A 20,136-nucleotide genomic window follows, 5' to 3' on the forward strand; every position below is an offset into this window, starting at 1 on the left:
ACTGGTTCTGGAGGAGGAGTATTCAAATTTCCAGAGATCAGGTCATTATAAAACTCTGTATTTTTGATAGCTCCTCCATCTGAAATCCTACCATTAGTTCCGACCTCACACCAAATAAACTCATAATCGGCATTGGCACATGCCATCAACACCACACTATGAAATGCTTATAATTCCAGAAGAAAGAACCACTTCCCTGCGGTGGTGAAATTCTTATATGCTTCCCGTCAACAGCACCGAGGCAATGTGGAAAATTCCATTTTTCCTCGAATCCCTCTGCTACAGCCTTCCAGCTTTGTTGGCTATCTGGGGTCTGAAAGAAAAGATTATTTTCATTATTAGCAGTAAATACATTCATAGTTTTATTAATTAGGTATGTGCATAAAATTACAATAACATTGGTATTATATCATTTCAGACTGATGTTGATGATCCAGCAGAAACCCATCTCAGACCTCATCATCATCTTCACGGCCACAAACACCTGTAAGCAATAATTTTAAAAGACCACGTACAAAAGCTGATCAAGTTCTCGACAAAATTTCAAAACGTATGGACCAACCACCAGAGAAACGCCTTCCGAAAGAAAAATTTCATCGTTCGGAGAACATGTTGCGGAAAAAACTGCGCTACATGCCTCCCGAAATGGTACCAATTTGCCAAAACTCATCTCTGACTGCATATTTCAGGGAGATATGAAAAACCTAAACATAACATCACGTATTGTTACCGACTACGTCAACGTCATGTCCCAACCCTCTACCTCACAACCCTCACCCTCTACGTCACAGCCTATTTCTTCTGATCCATCACTCAGAGGTGAAACCACCCAACTCCTACACAATGCATTGTATGATGCTATGAACTCCGTCAATGATAATGACTGAATGTATGATGAAATAGACTTGAGTTTGTTTGTTGTTTCTGAAGTGTAATAAAATTTTTCTTTTTTTCTTAAATTGTGTTTTTTTTTCTATTGTTAAAAATCTACTTCTATAACAATAGTTTTAATTATAGGTAGGTTAGCATTCTAACCCTTTATATGGCAATCAAAATTTCTTTACTAACAGGCGTTTTTGGGCTCTTAATACAAATTATCAGATAACACCTTGTAAATCATATAATACTGAGAATTTGTTGTTATTGTGAAAATATAAAACAACTGTTAACTTGGATTATTAATTGGAAAGAAAATTTAAAAAAAAAACATAACCATTGCTTACTAAATATTTAGTTACAGAAGTTATTATTTGTATAATGAATTTACCTAAAATCTACCGATAGCAACAATTTACGTGATGGAAATATAATGTCATGTCAAAGATCATAAATTTACGATATACAAAAAAGTTTACAGTACAAAAGTTAACATGATATATATTTAACAGAAGTTTTTAAATGGTTTATTATCTTTATTTAACAGTATAAAGAATATATAGAATTTTCAAAAAGTGCCACACTGGTTTATTATTGTCTTAAGGTGACATATAAAGCAATAAAATTGTTGATATGTCAGATAAATAACTAAATAATGCTATCAACTTACCTTCAAATAGGCCCTCAAGCTCTTCAGGATCGCGACGCAGGTTTCAGGAATAATTACTCCCAATCTCTGCGGTGATATCGCTGTGATGAACTTCAGCTCTTCATAGTTCATCCCGGTGGCCAAGAAACGTAGAGTTGCAGCCAACCTCTCTTGGGGAGTAATGCACTGTCTCATGACTGTATCTTTCTTTGTAATCATCGGTGTTACCAAACGAAGTATGGTTGTAGGTATCTTCATCCATACGCAAATAATTCTTCCAGTCCGAAGGTTCGACACTAAGATCTTGAAATAAATTCAGATGCGTGTGATTCCGCCTATTCGAAAATAAACGTTTCACCCATTTCCGTTTGGGTTTTTTTCTTTTTACGTACAAACATACAGCTGTTGAAATCAGGAGAAGTTCCTCGTCCATACTTGATCACAAACAATCAACTACTGGAGTGATGGAATGGAGTGCTCGTGAATTGACCCACAAAATATTTACGGATTTGGATCGTTCCAGATGGAGTGACATCGCGCCGCGCCACGCCGTTTGGAACGCTCGTCAGTGGCCAGCTTAAGAGTGCTGCAACCAGCTGATAACAGGATTAAAACTGACAAATAGTGCAACAGTCCTAAGACTTCTCAACTTGTTTTGCAAGTGCTATAATAACATTCACTGTCACCACTAGCTGGATGGAAAGCTGTAATATTGTTAATAGAGAATTCTGTCAGTTTGTAGAGAATATCACTACAGATATATGAATCTTTATGATTCATACAGATTTATGAATCTTCTGCAACTGGAGTTAGTTCTTGGAACTCGATTTTGTGGAAAATTATGATTATAATCAATGCTAGAAAGAAGGAAATTGTGCGGAAGTTTTTGAGGAAAGGGGTTTGAAGTTCATCCGTTTGAATTTTAGAGTTGATGTTCCTAAAAATTAGTAAGATAAAAACCGGTGAAAGATTGATTTTAGTCCTCCAAAAATTACTTGCGAAGCTTGTGGAGCTCCTGTTCAATAATAATATATCAAAGTGATTAGTATGAAATGTCAGTATAATTTCCTAATTATAACTCTCCAGTATGAACTATAAGTTTATCAAGACTCGTCCAAACTGGGTCACTAAATTACAGTAGAGCATTTCGAATGAATTATAATCTCAAGATGTTCCGTTGCTTTGACACTTTATGCAGTATCTACTCATTGTAATTTAATAATTCTCCTCGAATATAATCCAAAATCTAAATTTAATCAAATACGCAATTTAAATGCAGAATACTCTTTAAAGTATGATTATGATTTCAAACTTTCTTGCACAATGGTTTTTAGTATTCAATCAATGAAATCTTCATAGCTATTTAAAAACTAAACTGTTTATTTCTACTGGTCTTGAATAAAAATCCACTATATGAAAGAATAAATTCATAAATTACAATTAATTGAAAATTCAATTAAACTCTAGATCAGCATAATCAATATAGAATATTCCTTCTGCCCATAGCTATCTAGTTAACAAGATTAGATGTCTTTATTTTATATATTAAAAACTTTCAAACAAAGTAGTTATGGGCTAGCTCATATTACTCTGTAACATATAAGCCTTGGCATCATCAACAATAGTTGATCTCCAATCACAAAAACTCATGAGAATAGGTTACAGCATATGAACAAATAGAATGGATTCTAAGGAGAATATACAATTGAGAAGAAAGATGAAGGAATAAGCCATAGAAATGGTGTGGGGAAGTGAATAGAAGGTTGAAACGTTTTCTTGACAGTTGGGAAACTGGGAAGCTGTCTTGCCAAATACGCACAAGATGAATGGCAATCGTGACATTGATGCCGTATTCGGCATGAGCCACCGCTGCTTGTCATTTGTTATTTATTTGCTCAACATTCGAAATAGATTGACACCACAGAATTCGTGTTACATTAATCTTGGATTATTTGCACCAGTAGAAACATCAGTAATACGTACTGTGCTGTAACTTCTCTTACGAGTCTATTGTAGATAAAACCTTATGTCTCCTCATGAAAGATAAGCATAAGGACTGATGATTGATTTTCAAGAATGTAGTGTTCATACTAGTTATAATCATATATATTATATGGAAGTAGCCTACACGCTTAATGTATTTTTTTTATACAGAGTGGGTGAAAAGTCCGAGAACGGCTTAATATCTCATACATAAAGGTCATTTGACGGTGAGTGTGATTGAGGATCCTATTCAAATTGAAAAAAACTACTTTACTCTAACTTTAAAAATCTGGTCCGCCATTTTGAATGAAACTATATTTCTTCGAATAGGAAGGTGGTCATACAATACATGATTTCGATACGGAATTTTAAGGAAAAATAAATGGTGAAAACCGCACATCGATATCTCAAACTGGTTAGAAGATATTCATATTATTATTAATCAAAAAATACCACTTATGTATTATTCATTTCTGATGTGCATGGTATTGATCATTATTAATGTGAATATCTTCTTAACGGTTCAAGATATCGATGTGCGGTTTTCGCCATTTATTTTGTCTTGAAATCATGTATCGTATGATAACCTTCCCATTTGAAAAAATAAAGTTGCATTCAAAATGGCGGATCCAAGATGGCGGACCAGATTTGTAAAGTCATAGTAAAGTAGTATTTCAATTCCAGTAGGATCCCCAATCACACCCACCATCGAATCACCTTCGTGTATGAGATATTAAGCCGTTCTCGGTTTTTTCTCTCCCTTTTCTGCTTTGAATAATATTGATTGATAATGTGAATATCTTCTAAACGGTTTGAGATATCGATGTGCGGTTTTCACCATTCGTTTTTTCTTGAAATTCCGTATCGAAATCATGTATCGCATGACCACCTTCCTATTTAAAAAAATAAAGTTGCATTCAATATGGCGGATCCAAGATGGCGGACCAGATTTTTAAAGTCATAGTAAAGTAGTATTTTTAATTTAAATAGGATCCCCAACCACACCCACCGTCAACATATACCTTTGGTATATATACCTCTGGTATATATACCTCTGGTATATATACCTCTGGTATATATACCTTTGGTATATTTGGTACCTTTGGTAAAGGTCAAATTACCTTTTCCTCCATCTACTGGCTAAAGTACTTACTTTACTCCCTGAAACATAATACTAAAGTGTCACTTTTTCGCTCTCGGTAGTAAAAAACAGAAAAACTCCCTAGGGAGTAAAAGTGACTCCATTTAAATAACATGGGAAGCATCTCTATTTTAAAAACTTACATTATAATAGGTTAGAAGGTCTAAGCTCAGATGAGAAAGCATAAAGAGGTGTCTGTTATTGAGTCAACTGAATTCAATACCACAACCAGAAATTTGATCAACTCATGAAATATATGTTTGTATGATATTATATTCTTAATATTAGTAGACGATAAAAATTTATACAATTTTTAAAATATCTTATTCTATTCAAAATACCAGCCAATAAATATTTTTGATCTGCAATTTATTCAAATCTGAACCGCGTGATCTGGAGTCAGCCATTTTTGGTAAACACCCAGCTGATATAATTTAAAGTTACAACTTTAGCCGGTAGATAGCGCAACCGGCAGTGCCAATCAGACGGCCAGTTTTCAGGTTTTAGATTTTAGGTTATGTTGTTAGGAAACATTGTCACCAATACGTAAGTTATTAAAATGATTTTATTTGCAGTTTCTATAAAAAAATGTAGATGGAGGAAAAATGTTGTGTACATCACGAGTGAAAAATACTTTTTCTCCCTCAGGAAAATTGTTGCCCTCGGCTTCGCCTCGGGCTTCAAACTTTTCCCTCAGGGAGAAAAAGTCGTACTTTTCACTCTAGATATACAAATAACTGTTGTGTATGAGATATTTAGCCGTTCTCGGACTTTTCACCGACTCTGTGTAGCCTCACACACTTTTTTGATGTATGTTACATGGCATGCAGTCTAAATAAGCAAATTTGTTCACTTATACTTATTACTGACTGGAGTACTTTCGAACGGCAAGTGTTCATTTTCAACAGTGGCGATCGGAAATGTTTTCTTGGTTAGGAAGAACATGTGGTTTTATTATAAAGTCAAAAAGTTTGATTTAAAGTTGATTTCTCCATTTTATATGTTATTTTCATCAAGGATTTTGGCTCAATAAATTTCAAACTGTTCCGTTGTGTTAAATTCATGTTCTCTACCTTTTACTTGTAGTTGTTCATTCGAAAGATCGTTTGACGTCTGTGTTATTATATATTTGACTGACCGTCAATATCAGGAAACGTGAATCGTTTTCAAGAAAGTGCAGGAGAATGGTATAACTAATACTGGAAATTATGATATTTTGTCGATAGTACAAAAATTTCTATTGTTTTGTTTGAACCGAAAAAATTAGTTTCAATAACATAAATTCCTCACATTTCCTGATCCCGTTTCTTGATCCACGTGACATGAAGTACTTATGGCTTATTTATTTGAGTTCAACGCTGATGTGGTTGCATTTATAATGATTTGATACATTCGATGTTCATGCTATTCACATTTCAGACTAAACAATAATTCAGTTCAACTCCCATGCTTTGTCTATCTTGTTAAAGCTAAATGAATTTCAACAAGACTTCGACGATTGTTCACGAATAACAGTGAGATACGAGATAATTATGATACAATAATAAGATTTGAATAATATTTTAGAATATACTGACTTCCTAAGAAAGTACTGTACGTTTTTCCTCACCGAAACTTGTTCTTATCACTTTTTCTTGTGTCTATTTTAACAAAATCGATCTCCATAACAACTAAGCAAGTGACCCACATTCTGCATAATATACTCTTAAAGTTGATACAGTCAAGACAAAACTAGAATACTAATATCGCTGAACATTGTCGCACCACCTACAAGCTGTCACCACGCATCATCTGCAGCTTTAATTACAGTCTGTCAGGCGGGTGATCCGCGATCAATTAACAAGTAATTATCAAAGTGTGCACGCTAATTAGGCCAAATGGATTGACGAGTCTATGATGGTGATGATGTTGATCAATTTGCGCCGCAGCATATTGTTCTACCGTTGCGGCATGCAAATTAGTACGCAAAGTTTGTTTCGGTTGGGATACGATAGATTGAGGGGAGAGAGGTTTGCGGACTCAGGGGGGAGAAAATTTGGGTTGGGGGAGGGGAAAACTCGAGGTTGAGAAGGAGAGAGAGGAAGGTTAGAAGGAATGCGTGAAGGATGTATGATAAAGAAGGAAGAGAATAAGAGGGAGAAATTTTGTTGACAGGGGAAGGCATTTTGGGGATCCGGGGAGACATTTTAGGGGCTGTGGGTCGAAATTTTGAGAAGCGATATGAAGTTAGTCTGCGTTACGACTCACTCATTTAGCAGCGCAGCAAATCGGTGTTCTGTTATCAATGTATAGTACAGAGTGGATAGGAGTTACCATAGCTATGCGTTGCCAGGCCATAAAATGAAATTAGTTTTCGAAAGACTACTCGGCTTCTCTGTGTTCAATTTGTAGACTACTGTCTCACTTTGTACCTTGTTTCTCTTTGTATTCATGTTTCTTCCTCCCCTCTCTCTCCTTGTTGTTTCTTCTTTACCTTCTTCCACTAGCTGTAGTCTTCCTAAGAGAGTAAAAGCAAACTTCTTCATTCTAGGCTCTTGCTGTTGTCTTCTTAGTATCTACTGTTTCTTATTATTTTCCTTCTCCACCTCCGGTGCTTTCTCAATGTTATTTCTACGTTTACTATCTGTATTAATCCCGTAGTCTCCTTTTCCCTCGTGTTGCTGTATTCTTAGTGTCTACTGTTTCTTTTTCTCTTCCACTTCCCCTTCTTCTTCTTCTTTTCTTCTTCTTCTTTTTCTTTTTCTTTTCCTTCTTCTTCTCCTTCTTCTTCTTCTTCTTCTTCTTCTTCTTCTTCTTCTTCTTCTTCTTCTTCTTCTTCTTCTTCTTCTTCTTATTCTTCTTCTTCTTCTTCTTCTTCTTCTTCTCCTTCTTCTTCTTCTCCTTTCAATTATTTATCATCTTCTCTTCTATTTTAGCTCTGCTTCTCCTTTTTCTACTATTACTACTCATCCTTATTCTGATCCTTCTCTTTCTCTCAACTTAACCAACTACTTCATTCTTCTTTTTTTTCAACAGTTATCTCTTTAGATTCTACTCATCCTCACCACTTTATTATGAGGTAGTTTCTTACATCTTCATTTGGCTCCTCCAACATCACCTTCCTTTATTTTGTTGGAGGTCTGACGTAGGTTGTGAAAAAATTAGATTCATATTAATTTATTGATTCAGACTGTTACTGTTCTCAATTGGTTTATCTTTGACATCTCTTCTCGTTTTTTATCATTTTATTCTTCATCTGCTTCTCCTAAATTGCCTATTCTCACTTTCACACAGTTTCTTCTTTCCTCTTCCTTATCTTTCATTCTTCCTTCCCTCTCACACTTCTCCTCCTAGTTTATTTTTCACTCTCATAACTCCCCTTCTCCACCCCTCATCATTCGATTTTCGAATCTGTACTCTCGTTTTTCCTTATCCTCACTTCTTGAACTCCTAATTACATCTTGGCACTTATCCCGAAATATCCCCATAATATGCCGACTTGTAAGATTGCCTGAAAAGTTAATTTGAAGGGTTACTCGAGTGAATATCGATTAGCATACTTTTGAATTCTCCAATATCTGTAACTGAAATATTTATAGGCATTCGTTGTTTGCTGAACGCAGCTTCTTTCATGAATTTAATTAAAAACCTGAGTTCAATTTCGCGTTTGGGGTTTCCCCTTCAAATGATTAAGAAGATTAGCTGAATTTTAAATCGAATACGATTACAATTTGATTTGTATTCTGAATTCGATTATAATATCTGAAGCCACTTAAAATGTTGGGTCAATTCCCCTCCCATCACTGCTCATTATTGCTAACGCACAAGCCTAAGGCTGCACTCCCACTGTTAACAGATATCTATCGTATTGAAGGTATCAATCTTCCACCAAAAAAGCAATGTATAGCTGAATCAGTCGGATAAATATGTAAATTTATATGTAAATATGTGATATGTGATGTGTGATAATCACATATGTTTACATATGTTTACAAATTTATGTAAAGGATACTCAAAATTATTGAATACTGTCATAAAGTTATCAATAAAAATTATACAGTTAAACGTGAATAATATGTTTTCCTTACGACATTAATGTTATGCGTTTGCTAAATGAGTCAATACATTTAAAGACAGTACATTCGAACAGATCGGACATTTGAACATCCATTACAGAGACTACAATTTTGGAAGTAAGAAAAACATTTTATCCAAACTGAACCCTGTTACAGTTAGCAATGACAAAACCTCGCTCCAACCGAATTAATTGGAACAGGTCAATCAGATTAAAACTACGGCACTCAACAAATTCAACAATCATTCTCAATCAATTTATTCCATCTGCCGAATACAAGTAAAATCAATTAGTCTTTTCAGATCGTTGATAATTTTCGACAAAGTTCATCAGCACTTCTGATTGGATAATGGATGAAGGGACCTGTTAACACGCCCGGTTGTTGACAAAAAAAAAATCGAAATAATTTTTCTGCTCCGAAAGTTCGAAAGAGAGAGAGAGAGTGAGGTATGAAGGAGAGAGGGAAAATAGAGAGAATTGAGTTATCTGTTTACGCCACTTCCAACGTACGCGGGCTCATACACACGATTAATCACGCGTCGATTTTTGTGTGACAAATGCTTGCTTTTTTACGGAGGCCTTCACACACAGACACTGTGTGACACGTTTTTGAATAGCATGCGTTTGTATGACAACCTTCACACATAGACTCTTCGTGATCTGTTTCAAAAGAAGCCTAGGCTAATATGGTTGTCTCCACACTAACGATTTGTGTTGACTTTCATGAATCTGATTTACAATGTGAACCTATGTCATAGGTTTATATACGAGCATTCACACATACATTGCATTTTAAGTTGGATTTCAGAGTTAAGATTCAAGTTGTTCCTAAGATTCGCATGCGTTGGAATGTTAGTTCTCACACTGACGATTTATGCGTTTGTATGGTAGTCCTCACGGAATATTTGAGTTAAGTTTCAGATTGACATGCATTCATATGAGAGCATTTACACTCATTGTGGCAGGTTTTGTAATGGCATGAGTTTGACATTGTCACATACAAATTTAGATGGATCTTAGATTAACATGTCACAATGGAATTATCCAAATATAGACCACTAATCTCAAACAAATAGCGCTTCGATGATTTTAGAATAGGGTGGGTTTCTATTGTAGACTTCACACAGAAACTGCTGCTAGAGATTGGAGATAGCATGCGTTCAAACGAGAGCTCTCACACAAAAACTGCGTCACCAGATTCTCAGCAGAGACATTTGTATAGATGTATCCACACAACACAAACACTGTGTTGTCGGTTCGAGAATATCATGCCTTTGTATGGGATCGTTCTAATAGAGACACAGTGTCTCCAGCTTGAGAATGCCACATGCCTTCAAACTCGAGCCCTCACACACCAATCCAGCGTCTCCAGCATTACAAATGCATGCGGCTCAATGGAAGCTCTCACACACAATCGAGACATAACGGAGAGATCTTGTGCAGATTCGTATCACGTAGCGGTAGCCTGTCAAATGTGTACAAGATCCCTTCGCTGTTATAAATCAACCCTCACAATTATAAGCCGTTCGCGAATCATCGATTCTCTATCTTCTCTCTCTAACCTTCTCTTTCGCACTCATTCCTTCTCCCTCCTTTATACTCTGTGCTTTCCCTCAGCGCGTGTTCTGTGTTTCTGTGTTATTGTCATGTCTGGTGTCATGTTTGTATCTTTGTTCTAACTCCGATGAAGTAGGATTCACCCCGAATGAAAAGAAATTATTCTAATTCAGCAATTTTGAACATGCTCCCGTCCGTTTAAGATTTACAGCGTTACAAAATTCTAGATATCATAGTAGTTATAGAGTAACAGTTTGCTATTATGTATTAGACTATCAGTAGGTGAAAAGTAATGTTCAACATATTGTTGAATTAAAGTTGATGTTGTTTTTCAAGGATAACGCCACTGGATACCCTTTTCAGTTTCAAACAATCTACTTCAATCATCCAACCAACTGCTATCCGCCAGCCTAAACTGTATTTATGTAATGATATATTTTATTATATTCTTAATAGTGAATTATAGAAATGTAATCATTGGTTGTTGGTGACAACCAATTGGAATGATTGGTGACATACGGATGGATGGCTATTAACAATATTAAATGCAAAACTATCACAACATTTTAGACCAACCTTCAAAAACATTAGAGATATCATTGAACAAATTTCGAATCCCACTTTTTGAACTACAAAAGAGATAAAGAAAATAACAAGACACAGGAATAGTCTCGTGCATAACAATTCCCTCATTTTATGAGCCATTAGTGAGCCTGTTTGCTATTAGAAATGAAGGTTTGCCTGTGCCTTATTACCCAATTTCCCCTCTCTACCATGAATATGAAGCTCAGCCAATAGGCCCACAACGCGAGCCAAGTTTTGTTGGCTTAATCGAATGAAATATTATGGCTCAAGTTAGTGCAAGAGTTTCAGACATACATTGCTGTCGTCTTCAGATAATGAAGGGTTGAAGAAGTAGGGAAAGTGAGGTGGAGGGGAAGACGACTAGAATGATGGTGTGAGAGTGGAGGGGGAAAAGAGGAAATGGTATCAACTACAACTGATGAATTCAAGAGAAGAATGAGACTGGAAGATGAGAGTGGAAGAGTAGGAGAAAGTGTGAGGAAAGATGGAAGAAGAAAGGGAGAGGAAAAGGAAGAGAAGATAAAGGTATGTCTATAAGAAACAGGAAGGATAAAATAAAATCTACATAATTATAAGTTATCTTCCAATAACTGGATGAATGGAGTAGTCATATTAGTTTAAAAAATCTGGTGGTACACTCACACAACTTTCCTTGCTCATTGAACTGTAAGCCTTATTCTTAAACGAAAATAATTTGGAGGAATAACACTATGACGATTGGCGGCTACATTTAAAACTACGATCATACTATTGTATATTATTATTGTTTTCAGAGTACATTTTTGTTTGTGTAAATTGTGAAATTTATGACTTTTTAAAAGTCATAGAAACAGCTGTTCTACGGATGAAATTAGCATCTCGACTATGTTGTGTTCATTTGAATAAACTGCTCTACCTACACCTACCTCATGCGCGAGAAGGAGGTTACAAAGTCCATTTCTCAAGGATGGGGTTGATAGAGCTGATAAATAACTATACAGGGTATGAATTTGAAATAAATCGGTCTTGTAATTTTTGAGAAAATCGTGATAGAAATTCATCAAAATCCATTTTTCTCAAGAATATTACGGAGCTCCTGCGATTTTCCCAGAAATGAGACTCATGTCAGTTGATAGGGCTTATAAATAGCTATCTAGGGTATGAATTTGAAGAAAATCATTAGAGCCGTTTTCGAGAAAACTGTGAAAAACATGGCTTTTTAGTCATTATCCGCCATTGTGCCGAAATTTTTTTTTCAAAATTATACTTCTCTTTATTAATTATTACTTCTCCAAGGTAATTTTTATTAGAGTGCTGGATTAACTTACGATTCTCACGGTGGCGAAAGAAGAAGAAGAAGAAGAAGAAGAAGAAGAAGAAGAAGAAGAAGAAGAAGAGAAGAAGAAGAAGAAGAAGAAGAAGAAGAAGAAGAAGAAGAAGATCAAGATGAAGAAGAAATTATTCGGAATGGTGTGAAGGTTTATCACTAATGTACACAGCTATGTACAGCATTGTACACAATACAAATATCTCATACTTCTTATTCGAAGTATATAATTTTCTATATATATATTGCTGTGTTATTAAACATATATTAGCTAGTATATTAAACATATACTATGTTTATATTGCTGTGTATTTATATTACTGTGGTGATAAAGTTTGTTTGTATTAAGTTCGGTGCCTTGTACAATGTGCACAGTGCGTAAGACACGCAAGTGTAGGTCCGCCTTACGACACGCACAAATATTCCTCATATATATTATAAATATGTATATAAATAATATTCTACTCGTGTTGGATCTATGTTATTTGCAACTAGGAAAGACGACACAAGTCATCCTTTCTCGAGAAGCAGCTCTGAGAGCTTTAGATGTTTGAGGATTATTGTTTTCATGGTATAAGGTTGCTGATAAGAGCTTTGTTTTTAGCAGTGAACTTCCACGATTTCAAATGCAACATTGAATCATCCAATACGAAGAATCAGAGCCCAAACTAAATTAAAACAATAAGAATAATATAATCGGATGATTGCAAAGTGAATTTGAATTATGGAAGGTTTATTTGTATGTTTTTTCAAATTATCAAAATATCGTTCATGAAACATGTGTGTGAGTAGATGATGGTACTTGTACGGTAACTTTGATGATTAGCTATTGCATTTTGGGAAATAAATTCAATAGACTAATTATTGCATGTCTCTTCTACAAAGTTTTGTGTTTTCCAATCATTTCTCATCATACATACAACTGATTTTCATAATCAAATAATGATTGATATTATTCACTTGAGCTATATGACGAGTTCATTCAATGAATGTAGGCCTATGTTGAGATAAGATGATATGATGCTGTGATATGATGAATGTCTATTCAATCTATTTGAGAGAAAATACGAGGCTGTCATCGTATTCACCAAACAAGAATCTTGTTTGATAAACATCCACAAATTCATAGAGTCTTGACTACGAAATTTGAGGATAGAAGGGGAAATTTGAGGAATTATGGGTCTGAATCGTTAATCAAAATCGTAAGCTGATATCTCTGACTTGAACATGTGACTCCATTATTCTGTTGATATCTGAGTGAACCACAAAGCTCCTCTCCTTCTTTTCCTTTTCAGTTCTCTTGCTCTCCGTACACTTCTCTTTCCTGAATCTTCTTCTTTAACTTCTCGTCATTCTCTTAAATACATTCTATCATCTTCTTCTATGTAATATTTGATTCCTCCATCATCGCCTCCTTCTCTTTTCATTTTTCGTGAACAAAGACTTGGACTCCCTGTCAATGAAATCTTTTTCTCGTCATCCTCCTCCTCCTCCTATCTTCTCAGCTTCTCTCCCATTACAATCATATTCTCTATCCTTACCTTCTCTTCAATCTTCTTCCCCTTCTCCTTTTCTAAGAATGGAACCTAAAAGTCCAAACTTCACCGTTTCATGTGAAAACATTACAGTAATACTTTACAAATTCTCATATTACATCATTTCTCTTCGCTCAATATTATTGTAAAACTCTTCAGTCTGTATATGACTCATCATGTTATTATACGATGAATTCTGTTTTGTTAAACGAATGAATAAAGGGATCTGAATCTTAATCCTTTTTCTTTCCCTTCTACTCCTCCTGCTCCACCTCTTAATCTTCCACCTCTTCCTGATCTTTTTTCCTCCTCCACCTGATCCTTCTTCTTCCTTCTCTTCCACATCCTCTCCTCCTCCTCCCTATCACTCTTCTCCTCTTCCTGTTATCCGTAAGTGGAGATATCATTTCACATCTCTTTTGTGCCGACTGATCCTCACAAGCACAGCTCTTTATAAAAATTGCAGCGCGACTCTCCGACTCATGAATGGATGGATTGCAAGGGTATGTGAGCAAAATAAGGAAAAGCGGGGAATGCTAGCTGCAGGCATTTGCTCCCTGATGGAAAACCGATCCTTGGAAAAGCGCTTTCCATCTCGTCTAATTACAGTTTTCCCGTATGACGTCAATGTACTCTGTGATAGTGATTGCACCACCATCTCCTGAGATTTCCCAGCACTCGTCGAGTATGTGGAATGGATGCCATCTTGTATACAATGGTTTCGAATGATATCCCATCACTAATATCTGTCACTCTATCTAGGATTCTGTCGGATAAATTAATCTTGTCTACAGTGTGTTGGGCAAGTAATGGACGAGTGTGTTCATTAGAAGAAATGTAGGGAGTAGATGATCTTATCACCCACTCCTTTTGTATTCCGCCATGTTGTATTCAGCTTGGTTCAAATTGAATAGTTGCAATCTCGTATAAAGAGAGTATGAGAAATAATCACAACACTTGTCAGTCACCTCAGATATTGTGGAAAATAGTGAGGTTTCCTCACCAATATCCTTCGAGATATCACAACACTGCTCAGTGATCAGCCTTTCAATTCAAGTTATATAAATGTTATTTCTTATGAGAGAGTCTTCAATTTTCTATTTTTGTTCTAGTGTTCAACTAGTTCTATTTATGGTATACAAGATAAGATGGATTCATCCACCACCTTATGAGCTTGTTTTCTGCTTTTATTGAGCTTGATTGAGATTCAGTGATTCTGGCAGACTTTGAAAAGATTATCCATTGAGGTAATAGAATAAAATGACTTTTTCATTTGGACAGTAATGTTTACTCTACCACTTAACCACGAAACTCATTATATAAGAATCATTTGGTTTCTATCAACATTTATTATAATCTCAAAGCATATCTTGATTTTTTTGTAAATAAGACAGGATAAGTCACAGTAATGTTCGAAAACACCATATTGTATGGGCTGAAAGCCTCCATTGATCTTGCTACACCAACTGGAAGACATGATAACATTCTATTCACAAATTATTGGGGTCAAGCGTCAATGCATGCATATACGTATAGATGATAGCGCCTCATAGGCCTTCCAGTATTTTACTTTTGACATCTTTAATCCTCAAATTTCCAACCAGGTTCCACAGAGGAGCATTCTTGTCTATCCAGAGTAGGTATGTTACATAATTTTTCATGAACATAGAAAGTAGTTTTCCCCCTAATTTTATGATTAAGCATGACTTACAAATACCTCTGATAGTTGAATTCGAAGATATAGTGATCTCTCTCTTATCATTAGATGTTAGTTCAAAACAATCAATAGATGCTAGCTCTATAGATCAACTGAGGATAATGCTATAGTTACTTATGAGCATCAACTATTTTAGAATATGAAGAAATCAAGGATACCTGTATAGACTTTATCTAGAAAGATGATTGAATGATTAAGCTATGGAGACAATGATAATCATAGAAATATGAAATTCCTCTATAGATATCCATCATGCCTATCACATATTCCAGAAACCAGTTTCAAACGTATCATAGGATAACATCGTCTAGTAATAGCGCATGATAGAAATTCAAAGACTGAGGAAAAGCAGAAGTTAATTACAGACAAATAGACGATTCTCTCCAATTCCGGCATTTCTATAAATCATATTGAAAGTTTCAGACATATTATATCTCATCAACCAGCGGCAGTTCATGTGAAAAATTCGAAAAAAGTGGGAACATCAAGTATGAAACGCTATATAGATCAACTGAAGATCCTTTCATACACATTTCAGAGCCTGTTCTGAAAGATTGAGCGCCTTTTTCCAGAAGTACTATGATGAGATTCACTTTTAACTGTCAGCATTTCGCACAACCAACATCGATGCTTCCCATTCAACCAATGCTGACAGAGTTAAGTGAATTTCACTAGTTCATGAGAGCCGACTCCCAAGCATCGATTGACTCTTCAAGTTGTGATACGACGAGAATTTTCTCTGTTTCGAAACTGACTCTCCCTCGTCTCCTCCACTAGAACACCCTCCTAACTACCCCTCCTCACCTTCAATCAACCCCGAAAACCCCTAAAAGACTCCCAAACTGGCCCCGTTTTTCGTGGAACGTGAGCAGCATTCTTGTTACCCTACCCTTTCGCTGGGCTCAAGTCTGCCACCCCTATCATGGGGGCTAACATGCTATCTATCAGTTGTCCTGATAACTATTGAGTCCGCTCGAAATTTCTCTTCTTCTCCAATGCCTTTTATTTATTATTTCCCTCTTCTTATATTTCCTCTACATTATAACTCTATTGAGTTATTATAAGTCCATATAAAGAGTATCATTCCCAAGATGATGTAATATCTATTCTCAGTTTTTCACTACTATTCGTCCACAGAATATAACTCTCATCTACGCAATCGAAACGAGGTTGAGATAACATGCACTTGAGTTTTATTGAACAGAATTGTGAGATCACAAAATCATGGACTAAGTAGAACGCAAACGCCTAGAAATAATCACAATCAATGTAACTAGAATTCCAGAAACATTGATCACAACCACGTACATCTCAAGAAATTCAGAAACTTGCTTCGTTTGCCACACCTATATTAATTTCTAATGAACTGGAAGGTCAAACATCAAGCATCAGAATAGTGTGAATGGAGCCTTATTATTGTTAGATGTTTTACCATCCATATCTGCCGTAAGCTAAGATATGACACGCCCATAGTAGGTTGAACATTTTCTCAAGCTATAGTCATTGAGCACATCTATATAATATATAATATATAATATATAATATATTATATATTATATAAAAGCGAAATGGCACTCACTCACTGACTGACTGACTGACTGACTCACTCACTCACTCACTCACTCACTCACTCGCAGAACTAAAAATCTACCGGACCAAAAACGTTCAAATTTGGTAGGTACGTTCAGTTGGCCCTTTAGAGGCGCACTAAGAAATCTTTTGGCAATATTTCAACTCTAAGGGTGGTTTCTAAGGGCTTAAAGTTCGTCTTTTAGCATGTATATTCTTCTTATTCTCTTATTTATTATAATTGAAAAATGTCCATACCATATGTTAATATAGAACTATAATCTAGAGAGAGTACCTCTTCGAAAAAGTTGTTAACTGGTAAATAAATTAATAATTTTGTCAGGTTGGCATTAAGTTGAATTGACTTTGTTAGGTTGGCACCAAGTTGAAGATTGAAATGCAATTATCGCGGAAAAAATGATTGGGCATTGCTACTTCAATCAGAGCTATTCCTGGGAATATTATATTACTAGCCGTCAGGCTCGTTTCGCTCGCCATATCCGTTTAGCCAGACGTTTAGTCTGGACCCCGACTGGATCGTCCTAACATATGATAAAAATGCTCAAATGAAATATGCAAGTGAGCGAAGCGAGCCCATTATTAGGTTTGTAGAATCAAGATTCAAGGAATACAGCTAAAAAGTGGGAGCTCAAAAGATGACAAATATGGCAACAATTGCACTGTCCTGAGGATTGAAGGACAGTTAATTAGACACCTGATACTTGGAAGCCATTTCATTTTGTATTGAAATCTTCTCGGTAATCAGATTGAAATATTGATGAGGAATTGAATTTATTCAAATGCTAATCGATCAATAAATATTATTAAACGAAAATTCAAAGTTACCAGCAAATCCTAAGCAATTCGGAGGTACCGGGTTCGATTTCTGGGTTGATGAATAATTTTTGAATAGTGTCTCCCATCAAAGTTCCATCTAGCTGTCGACCCTGTTGTCAGTATTTGCAGTAGCAGAAGTCTTCAGGGTAATTTACAACGTTTAACTTTGGATTTTTGGTTCAATAATAATAATTTTCTCTGTAATTTGATTCACACTTCAAAGATCCGTTGTAAGTGCAATGTCTCATCGGAACGAAATATCTTTCTTCTTTGATGACTTGGCGAAGTTCGGCCAATAATTAATGCATCCCGACACATAGACTCTATAGTGGGATGCTACACGATAGTTTAAGGTAATTAATGCAAGTATATAAAGGACTTTTTTCCATATTGTAACGATTTTTTTCGTGTTCAATGAATGTTCTCTGACATGAGTTACATCACAGAGAAAAAAAAAATTCACTTGACCACTCAACTCAACCACGCATATGATTAAAATGAATAGAATATTCCGATTCCATTTCCTTTTTTTGAATATTGTAAGATGAATAAACTGACAGAAGTCAAATTTCACTCGAGATAGGAAACTTCAATAACTGATTGAATTATCATTGTTTCATTCTCCTAGCTTGTCAATGAAAACCTTATTCTTCTTTGAATATTTCAATCTATCTCATTCATTGATTCGATTATATTCAATACCGTCAAGCTGTCAAATTCCCACTCCTGTTAATGACAGTAATCCATTTCCAATACTGAATCAAACCCAAGTCAGTGCCGATCCATTCAGAAGTTAGAATTATAATTAAGACCACTTCACAAGTTGGTAAGTTTGCCGCTCCATTGATGACAGAGCAGCCAGACTTTGAACTTAGTCAAGTGCGTTGAAGTTTGCAATCACCTCCATTCTCATCTTATCACCTTCAGCAACTCAACTTTGAACTCAGATCTTCAACTTGGAGCTATTGTTGTTCAATTTTCTCACTTTCTCTAATCTTCTCCCTGCTCTTCCTTTGTCTTATTTCCAGAGGTTTCCAAACTCTCCACATTTAACATTTCTCTCATATTTCTAATAGTGAAATATAAAAATCTGGTGTGGCGCACTCACACAACTTTCCTTGCCGTTATGAAAATTGATCAACTGACGCAAGTGTTCCCAAGCATATCGGATCTACTATTCTAAGATCTGAGACAGCTGGTGACAGGACAATAGCGCTGCAGACACACGAAGTCTGCTATCTCTTCATAGTGAATGATTAATAGAATCAACAGTTGCCAACAGTTTGCAATTGAATAATCTTATTTTCTCGCATTTCGAGCTTATTTTAAATTTCAGGTGAAAATATTACTGAACATAGATTGTAGAGATTTATATGCTGAATCTTTTCCACTCAAATTTATTTGTTTAAATTGTATCTGAAGCCTGATAATTGGGAATCTAAAATCAAACTTTGCATAGATGGGGCGGTGCTCCTGGAATTTTTACAGATATGGGACTTATGGCAGTAGATAGAGCTTATCAATGACTTTTCCAGGTATGAATCCGATCAAAATCGTTGGAGCCGTTCTCGAGAAAATCACGAAAAACCCTGTTTTTGACAACATTTCCGCCATTTTAGCCGCCATCTTGAACTGCATTTGATCGAAATTGTTCGTGTCGGATCCTTATACTGTAAGAACCTAAGGTTCCGAATTTCAAGTCATTCCGTTAATTGGGACATAAGATATCGTGTAAACAGACGCACATACGCTCATACACACACACACACACACACACACACACACACACACACACCACACACACACACACACACACACACACACACACAACACACACACACACACACACACACACACACACACACACACACACACACACACACACCACACACCACACACACACACACACACAACACACACACACACACACACACACACACACACACACACACACAACACACACACACACACACACACAGACCAATATCCAAATCCACTTTTTTGGACTCAGGGGACCTTGAAACGTATGGAAATGAAGAAATCGGGGTACCTTAATTTTTTTAGGAAAGCAATACTTTCCTTACCTATGGTAATAGGGCAAGGGAAGTAAAAAGATATTGTGACACCTGAAAAAACGTGAATAATTCGTTTTTCAAGTACTGTTAGAAATGTGACCGGTAAAGCAGCTGCATTCCATTACTCGGAATAAAAAGTGATATTGACCACACTCTAGTGTCATCATCCATTATTGGTTCCAATATATCAACAAATATTCTACAAATAAGTTGGAGTACGAATGAAATATATATACCTATATCATGTTCACT

General features: G+C 35.8%; 1 protein-coding gene across 2 annotated transcripts in view; it reads left to right on the forward strand.

Moving 5' to 3' along the window:
- The window catches only part of LOC111056529 (sodium/calcium exchanger 1), a 287,005-nt gene that overhangs the window by 171,642 nt on the left and 95,227 nt on the right, over positions 1 to 20,136 (forward strand). The gene's annotated exons all lie outside the window — the stretch shown is intronic.

Source organism: Nilaparvata lugens, chromosome 4 (genome assembly GCF_014356525.2).
Source record: "Nilaparvata lugens isolate BPH chromosome 4, ASM1435652v1, whole genome shotgun sequence".
NCBI classification, from domain to species: Eukaryota; Metazoa; Arthropoda; class Insecta; order Hemiptera; family Delphacidae; genus Nilaparvata; species Nilaparvata lugens.